The sequence below is a fragment of the Odocoileus virginianus genome, chromosome 30, assembly GCF_023699985.2.
Source record: "Odocoileus virginianus isolate 20LAN1187 ecotype Illinois chromosome 30, Ovbor_1.2, whole genome shotgun sequence".
Classification (NCBI taxonomy): domain Eukaryota; kingdom Metazoa; phylum Chordata; class Mammalia; order Artiodactyla; family Cervidae; genus Odocoileus; species Odocoileus virginianus.
The window spans coordinates 12,309,667-12,318,989 of NC_069703.1; the positions used below are offsets into that span (position 1 = coordinate 12,309,667).

A 9,323-nucleotide genomic window follows, 5' to 3' on the forward strand; every position below is an offset into this window, starting at 1 on the left:
TTGCTATTCTTTAGAACTCTGCATTCACATGGGTATATCTTCCCTTTTCTTCTTTGCTTTCCCGCTTCTCTTCATTCCACAGCTATTTGTAAGGCCTCCTCAGAGAGCCATTTTGCTTTTTTGCATTTCTTTTTCTTGGCGATGGTCTTGATCCCTGTCTCCTGTACAATGTCATGAACCTCCATACATAGTTCATCAGGCACTCTATCAGATCTAGTCCCTTAAATCTTTTTCTCACTTCCACTGTATAATCATAAGGGATTTGATTTAGGTCATACCTGAATGGTCTAGTGGTTTTCCCTACTTTCTTCAATTTAAGTCTGAATTTGGCAATAAGGAGTTCGTGATCTGAGCCACAGTCAGTTCCCGGTCTTATTTTTGCTGACTATATAGAGCTTCTCCATCTTTGGCTGCAAAGAATATAATCAATCTGATTTTCGGTTTGGCCATCTGGTGATGTCCATGTATAGAGTCTTCTCTTGTTGGAAGAGGGTGTTTGCTATGACCAGTGCATTCTCTTGTCAAAACTCTATTAGCTTTTGCCCTGCTTCATTCCATACTCCAAGGCCAAATTTGCCTGTTACTCCAGGTGTTTCTTCACTTCCTTCTTTTGCATTCTAGTCCCCTATAATGAAAAAGACATCTTTTTTGGCTGTTAGTTCTAAAAGGTCTTATAGATCTTCATAGAACCATTCAACTTCAGCTTCTTCAGCATTACTGATCGGGGCCTAGACTTGGATTACCGTGATATTGAATGGTTTGCCTTGGAAACGAACAGAGATTATTCTGTCGTTTGTGAGATTGCATCCCAGTACTGCATTTCAGACTCTTCTGTTGACTATGATGGCTCCTCCATTTCTTCTAAGGGAGTCTTGTGCACAGTAGTGGATATAATGGTCATCTGAGTTAAATTCACCCATTCCAGTCCATTTTAGTTCACTTATCCCTAAAATGTCAATGTTCACTCTTACCATCTCCAGTTTGACCACTTCCAATTTGCCTTGATTCATGGACCTAGCATTCCAGAATCCTATGCAATATTTCTCCTTACAGCATCAGACTTTGCTTCCATCACTAGTCACATCCACAACTGGGTGTTGTTTTTGCTTTGGCTCCATCCCTTCATTCTTTCTGGAGTTATTTCTCCACTGATCTCCATAGCATGTTGGTGTTGTACATTTTATGAATTTGGACAAGTGAAGAAATGTACCCATCATTATAGTATCACATAGAGTAGTTGCACTTCCTAAAAATCCTCTGTCTTCTTCATATCCATCCATAACCTTTGGCAACCACTGATTTTTTTTTTTTTAACTCTCTGTTTTTTTAAAAAACTCCAAAAAGTTTTGCATTTTCCAGGACGTCATATAGTTAGAATCGCACAGTATGTAGCCTTTTGCTTGGTGTGCATTTCAGGCTCCTTCATGTCTTTTCATTGTTTGGTAGTTTATTTCATCTAAGTGCTGTATGGATGTAGTACAGTTTGTCCATTTACCCACTAGGAGACAGCCTGGTTGCTTCCAGGCTTTGGCAGTCATGAATAAAGCTGCTACAAACATTCCTGTACAGGCTTCTCTATGGTCATAAGTTTCCACCTCCTTTGGGTAGAGACCAAGGAGCATCACTGCTGAGTCACATGGTAAGAACATGTTTTGTTTTATAAGAAACTGCCAAACTGCTTTCCAAAGTGACTGTACGATTTTGCAGTCCCACCAGAAATGAATGAGAGTTCCTGTTGCTTCACATCCTTGCCAGCATTTGGAGTTGTCAGTGTTTGGATGTTGGCCATTCTAATGGGCTGGTAGTGGCCTCTCAGTGCTGTTTTAATTTGCAATTCCCTAATTACATGTGACATGGAGCATCTTTTTTTCCTCCAGTTTTATTGTGATATAATTGACATAACTTTGTATTAGTTTATGGTATACAACATAATAGCATGATATATGTAAATATTGCAAAATGATTATTACAGTAAGTTTAGTCAATATCCATAATCTCACATAGTTGCAATTTTTTTCCTTGTGGTGAGAACTTTTAACATCTGCTATCTTAAGTCGTTTCAGTCATGTCTGATTCTTTGTGACCCCAGGGACTGTAGCCCTCCAGGCTCCTCTGTCCATGGAATTTCTCAGGCAAGAATACTGGAGTGGCTTGCCATGCCCTCCTCCAGGGTATCTTCCCAACCCAGGGATCAAACCCGCATCTCTTATGTCTCCTGCATTGGCAGGCAGGTTCTTTACCACTAGCACCACCTGGGAAGCCTATAGGTGGATTTTAGGGTAACTCTGTTCTATTTTTAATTTTTTGAGGAACCTCCATACTGTTTTCCATGGTGAGTGTAGCGATTTACATTCCCACCTACAGTGCCCAAGGGTTTCTTCTCTCCACATTCTCACCAACACTTGTTATCTCTTACCTTTTTGATAATAGGCATCTAACAAATAGCTGATTGTGGCTTTGATTTGTATTTCTGTGGTGATTAATGATGCTGAGCACCTTTTCACAATTGTTGTTTGGACCTTTTTAAAATCTGATTGTTTTCTTATAGTTAGATTTTAAGAGTTCTTTGTATATTTTGGATAATACTCCTTTATTAGATGAGTCTTTTGGAAATATTCTTCCAGTCTGTGGCTTGTCTTTTTATTCTCTTGAGTTTCGTTTGCAGAACAGAAATGTTTTATTTTAATGCAAGTTAGGCTTATCAGTTATTTCTTTCATGGATCGTGCCTTTGGTATTATACCTAAAACATAATCACTATGCTCAAGGTCGCCTAGGCTTTCTCCTATTTTATCTTCTAGGAGTTTTATAGTTTTGCATCTTAAGTCTGTGATCCATATCAAGTTAATTCTTGTGAAAGCTGTAAGACTGTATCTAGAATTATTTTTTCCATGTGGATGTCTAGTTATTCCAGCACCATTTGTTGAAAAGACAGTTTTTTTTCTCCCTTGTATTGCCTTTGCTCCACCTGGGGATGGGGTTAGGGACCGCCCCATGTGGAGCCCTGCTCCTTTTCCCTTTCCTAAAGACCTGCAGACCCCAGATGGGGGCGCTTCCTAACCCCATCCCCCAGTGGAGCAGAGCCCCAGCCAACCTGTGTAATACGTGAACCACGAGTGAGAAATAAACCTTTGTTGAGCTCACTATTGAGACTGGGGGTTGTTATTACAGTATAATGCAGCCGAAGCTGCCAGAACACAAGTGTGAAAAAGATGGAAATTTCAGAACAGGGAGAAGTTTATAGTGTGGGTGGCTCAGTTTCAGCAAATGTGATCCTTTTTGGGAGCTCTGCATGGGGCTTCCCAGGTGGCACAATAGTAAAGAACCTGCCTGCCCATGCAGGAGACCCGGGTTCAACCTCCTGAAGGAGGAAATGGCAACCCACGCCAGTGTTCTTGCCTGGGAAATCCCATGGACAGAGGAGCCTGGTGGGCTACAGTCCATGGGGTCCCAAAGAGCCGGACACGACTGAGCACTCACGTACCTCCTACTCTCCCATGTTAGCATCAGCATCAGCTGAGACTATCGACTGCCTTTATCCAACGGTGATTCTAAGGCTTGAAGACCATTTTCCTACTTGGGACAGTCTTGTGGGAGATGTGCAAAAAGGTAGATTCACTTTCTGGATTATTTATAATTCCTAAGTGAAGCTCGTTCATAATATAACAATCTCTAAATCTGTGTGCTTTTTTGCTTATAGCAAGGTGGCTGGGCTTCAGTCCCTGGTCATCTCCTGGACCCAAACAAATAAAAGGGACCATGCTGAGTCATCTCTTCCAGGTCCAAGGTTCCCCATGTACCTTTAGTGTATTGGACCCTCATACCCACTCACCCCTTGTGGAGAGCAGACTTCAGGGTAAGGTAGAATATAAATAAGTATACCCAGGACCTTTTAATTTATAGCTTTTTTTTTATTCCTGTGACTAAAACTGCCTTTCCCCAATCTTATGACTCCTCATTAGAGAATAATGATAGGAGAGAGCTTATTCTTTTATCCCTCCTGTTTTCTGGAACTGGTCCATGTACAAGGTCACCACAGATGCAGCCACCCTGGTACCGTGTGATCCTGCCCTGGACCAAGGTGGATACCCAGCTCAGTCTGGGCAGATAATTCCCTCTGTAGATCGAGAATTCAGGGTGGCTACTGAACATCTCTTGTTATTATCTTTGTTAATTCAATATTTATTTCTTGTCTTGTTGGTAGCAGTCCCCTTTTGCTAATGGTCAAGAGCCCGGGGCGGAGAATCTGGGTCATATCCCAGCTCTGCAACTTAGTTTCCATTAGTTGTGAGACCATAGTTAAGATGCATTCACCTGTGCCTCAATTTCCCCAGCTATAAAGAAGGGGTAATGTGCTGATTAATTAGTAAACAAGGTCTTCCCAGGTGGTGCTAGTGGTAAAGGACCTGCCTGCCAATGCAGGAGACATAAAAGATACAGATTCAATCCCTAGGTCGGCAAGATTCCCTGGAGAAGGGCACAGCAACCAACTCTGTATTCTTGCCTGGAAGATCCCCATGGACAGAGGAGCCTGGTGGGCTACAGTCCAGAGTGTCGCAAAGAGTCGGACATGACTGGAACTATTTAGCACGCAAGGTGAGGTTAAAATGAGTTGTCCAAAGTACTTAAAACCATGCCTAGCAAACAGTGAACTTCATGTCGCATTTGCTCCTTCTCCGCTATGTTTGGGGTGGGACTGACCTCAGCCTTGACTCCAGGACCAGACACATGACCCCAGCCTGGCCAAAGAGTATTTCGTTCCATCTGGTGGGTCAGAAGTGGGCATGTGACCAAAACTGGGCTTTCCTGTGGCCAATCCTGAGACTTGCTGAGGCTCTTGGAGAACCAGAGGTTTGAGGAAGACAAGCAATCCGAGTCCTGTTATTCATCTGGTCCCAAGAGGGCTGAACCAGGAGGGATTGGACCTCTCACAGGTGCCAGTGGAAGAAGCGCCTCCTGCGGGGCCAAGTGACCACCTGGATCCAGTGGGCTGGAAATGTTTGGGTATTTGAGCTGTTAAATTCCCTAATTAGCTTGAATGAGTTTGAGCTGCTTTTTCCCTTTTATGTCCCCCGCAGAAGAAAAACAATCCTGATACTTTCAGTCTGGGCTGGTTCCTTGAACAAAAGAGAAAAAGCCATGCCCATCAGGGCCACCCAGCGTGAGTATGTGGAGAAGCAGGCCTCCAGATCGCCCTCCAGGTCCTGATGCACCTGGCCTCCCAGGGTCTACAGGACTCCAGTGTAACCTGATAGTGAAGCTCAGGTTTACTTTCAGAAAATAGTAAACCGATTTTCTGAAATGTATTTTCTGATGTGTTTTTTTAGCAAGTAACGTAAACAGAAAATAAATGGTCTTTAAGGTCCCCATGTATATCATAGGGCTTCCCTGGTGGCTCAGCTGGTAAAGAAACCGCCTGCAATGCGGGAGACCTGGATTCGATCCCTGGGTTGAGAAGATCCCCTGGAGAAGGGAACGGCTGCCCACTCTGGTATTCTGGCCTGGAGAATTCCATAGACTGTATAGTCTGTGGGGTCACAAGTCAGACACTACTGAGCAACTTTCACATGTATAATAACTTGCTACTGTATTTGCCAAACAACAAATATGATCCTAATACATGGACTTGTGTTTGAAAGACAAAAAGTCTCCTCTCTACACTCACTGTCAACAGATAACTGGAGTCCACACTTGCGTGCTAAGTTGCTTCAGTCGTGTCCGACTCTTTGTGACCCTATGGACTGTAGTCTGCCAGGCTACTCTGTCCATGGGATTCTCCAGGCAAGAATACTGGAGTGGGTTGCCATGCCCTTCTCCAAGGGTTTTCCCGACCCAGGGATCAAACCCATGTCTCTTACATCTCCTGCATTGACATGCAGTTTCTTTACCACTAGCACCACCTGGGAAGCCTCCCCTACCACCTTAATAAATACGTTGGCGAAACAGAAGTGTGATGTCTGGTTGCATCTCTCTTGTCTACTCTAGGATGAAAAGGCCCCACCCCCACCCCACATAGCCCTAGGACTTCTGTCTCCTCTCCAGAACTGGGGAGGATTGCTCCCCAACTTTTTCCACCAATGGCTGCTCCTTTTTGCCTTCAAACAAGTCTAAGAGTCCCCTGTTATCTAAAATTCAGGATTTTAAGAGTGCTGCAGGCTTGCCTCTGCCTGTAACCTGCATACTGTTCTCAGCGTTCTGTTCTCTCAGAGCGTCTCTGGCCAGCGCCAGGCCTTGGCTCCGTCCTGGGTCCAGCCTTCTCTGGGCGTTGGACGTAAAGAGGTTCTTTCCTCTAGGACATCAGGGCACCGGTCTCTGGTGTCACCCTTCTGCCAGCAGGCCTTGGCTCCGTCCTGGGTCCAGCCTTCCCTGGGCGTTGGACGTAAAGAGGTTCTTTCCTCTAGGACATCAGGCCACCGGTCTCTGGTGTCACCCTTCTGCCACCAGGGTCCTCCAGGCTGCTACGGCTTCTCAGGATGCTGGCCTTTCTCCCTACGCTCTTGCCTACTTAGCCTCTTTTCTGCAATTTCAGGGTTCACTGTATTCAAAATCACCACTTCCGCACAAGCAGTGCTCTCTGCTCAGCAGCTCGGCCGGGCAGTGGAAGAGTGGGGGGCTGGGACCGCAGCATGTGGACTCGAGTCCCACTTCCACTGGTCCCGAATCTCACGACCTTGGACAAGTTACTACCATGCCTTGAGCTTCAGTTTCCTCATCTGAAATGAGGGTGATTTCATGAAAAATCACAATAACAATAAGAGCCTATAATAACAATAATAACAATAACCCCATGAGATGGGGTTGATGATAACACCCATCTCACAGAATTGCTGCAGGCACCAAGAGGGATGCTGTATGGAAGAGCTCACTGAACACTTAATGCATGGTATTGAGTCTCTTTAGACTGAAAAATTAAGAAAACAGGTCGTTTTCTTACAGCTGGCCACATCCCTTCCTAACTGTAGGACCTTGACTCGTGAATTAGCATTTTGTGAATTTTCCTCATCTGCAAAAGGGACGTCTTATCATGACCCTTCCCCTCTTAACGGGAAGAGGAAGGTGGTGACCACACGCTCAGTGCTCTGACCAGTACCTTGCACACAGGAAGTGTTTACTAAACATCTGCTGTTACTTATTTCATCACCCATATCTGCTTCCCCAGCTTTTCCCTAGTTCACAGGATCTGTAACCTTCCCGCTGTTCAATGCCCACGTCCTTCAGTCTTCACATGTCAGTGCTCATGTGATCCCAGGTGGCTTCGGTGACCAAGGTGTGTTCAAGGCACTGGCCCTGGTGGTGCACATCCAGGGAAGAAACCTGTGGTTTCTGTCTCCCCCGTCTCATCCTGACATCCTCCTCCACCCAGGCTGCTTGCATGGGGTCTGCCTCTGACCTGAGGACACCGTGAAGTCTTTATATGATTTGCCATCCTTCGGTTTATTTGTCTGAACTTGATGTGTAGCAGGCTCTTATTGTTTCTTCCTAAACACTTTCCTTCTCTGAGACAAACCCCTTTGTCTGTAGACTGGCCTCCTGATCTCCTGTCTGCCACCAACATCAGAACACTCTGGGCAGCCCTGCTGGTGGTTGAAACGTTCCAACATTGGCTGCAAGTATGTATGTGTCAACCCCAACCTCCCAGTTCACCCCACCCCTGTTTTGCCCTCGTTTCCTTTGTATCCATATGCCTGTTCTCTACCTCTGTGTCTCTAGTTCTGCTTTGTAAAATAAGATTGTCTATACCACATTTCAGTTTTTTATAAGCCACCCAGTTGGTGTACTTTGTTATGGCAGCTCTAGGAAATGGTTACACTGACTTCATGGGCTGGAGCCTTGGCTGAACCTAAGCTGCTGAGAGTGAGGGGCCAGAGCTGGCTGCTCGAGAGTGGTCTCCTGGCTGGCTGATCTGCTCGCATCCCATGGGTCAGTGTCCCGCCAGGTCGTCCCTCCACCACCCTCCCATTCTCAAAGTGAAGTGGTAGTTGCTCAGTCAGGTTCCACTCTGTGACCCCATGGACTGTAGCCTGCCAGGCTCCTCTGTCCATGGAATTCTCCAGGCTCAGAGTGGATTGTTATTCCCTTCTCAAGGGAGTTTTCCCAACCTAGGGATAGAACCCAGGTCTCCCGCATTGCAGCCACCAGGGAAGCCCCAGCATTCTTGCCTGGGAATTTCCACGGACAGAGGAGTCTGGTGGACCACAGTCTATGGAGTCGCAAAGAGTTGGACATAACTGAGCAACTAATACTTTCACTCTTCTGATCCCCTTCTCAAAGCCCACTTCTTTTTTTTTTTTTTTTTTTTTGGCTCTTTTCAGTTTATTGCATGAAGGAGTTACACTAGTCCAAGTTAAAAGCAGACCCCAAATGGTTACATTATACAAGCTGTGAGGTTTTTAAACTTGTGACAAGGGACAGAAGGGAAATTCTACTCATTGCAAGGAAATCCTCACTTAAGCTTCAGTGAGCCAAAAGCACTTAAAACCCATGAACCTTCAGCTGGTCGTCCTTAGCCAGTCCAGTCTCTACCAGGAACTGGCATATGTTCTTGCGTTGGTCACCCTGTAGCTGAATTACTTCTCCATATTCTGGATGCTCAATTACAGTACCATTGCAGGCAAATTTCTTCTTAAACACCTTCACTAGTTTCTTTTTATCGTAATCATCAGCGATCCCTTGGACAGTAGTAAGGGTCTTCCTGCCGTTTCTCTGTTGAATTCTTATATGGATATAATCCTCAGTGCCAGCAGGAAGCAGATCATCACCCTTACTTGCATCAGCAAAGGGGTCGAAAGAGTGGAGGTTCTGGATAGCGGACATACGATACGATTTCTTTTCCTCGGTGGAAACGGCCTGCGGAAGGCGGCGGCGGGAGAAGGCGGGCAGGGGGGACGGAGCGTCGGGAAGCGAGGGGGCTCAAGGGGGAGGTTGCTGAGTCCTCGGCGGTGGCTCAGTGACTGGGGCTCAAAGCCCACTTCTAAAGAGCCCATTCTGCCTGCACACCATCTTTCTAGCCATGCGTTTCAGTAGCTCCCTATCGCCTATCAATTCATTGCATCAAATTAAAATACCTAAGTTTTTTTTTATCCTCCTTTGTTCCAAAAGATATTTAGGATAGTATCTTATTTACTTTTTTGAGATTCTTAGTGATCTCACTACAAAACTAGACCTTCAAAACAGTCTCAGAATCCAGACTGAATTATTAGCTTAATTTGTTCAGATCATCCGTTCACTTGCAGACATTGTCTCCAGGGGCATCTACTCTGTGCCTGGCACAGCAGTGCATCAGTAGTCAAGCCTCGCTCTCAGGAGCGTGAGTTCAGCTTGGGCT

At 45.5% G+C, this 9,323-nt stretch overlaps 1 pseudogene; it reads right to left on the reverse strand.

Annotated features, from left to right (window-relative positions):
* Positions 1-8,273: 8,273 nt before the first annotated feature.
* LOC139032171 (eukaryotic translation initiation factor 1 pseudogene) lies at positions 8,274-8,950 on the reverse strand (annotated as a pseudogene).
* Positions 8,951-9,323: the final 373 nt, after the last annotated feature.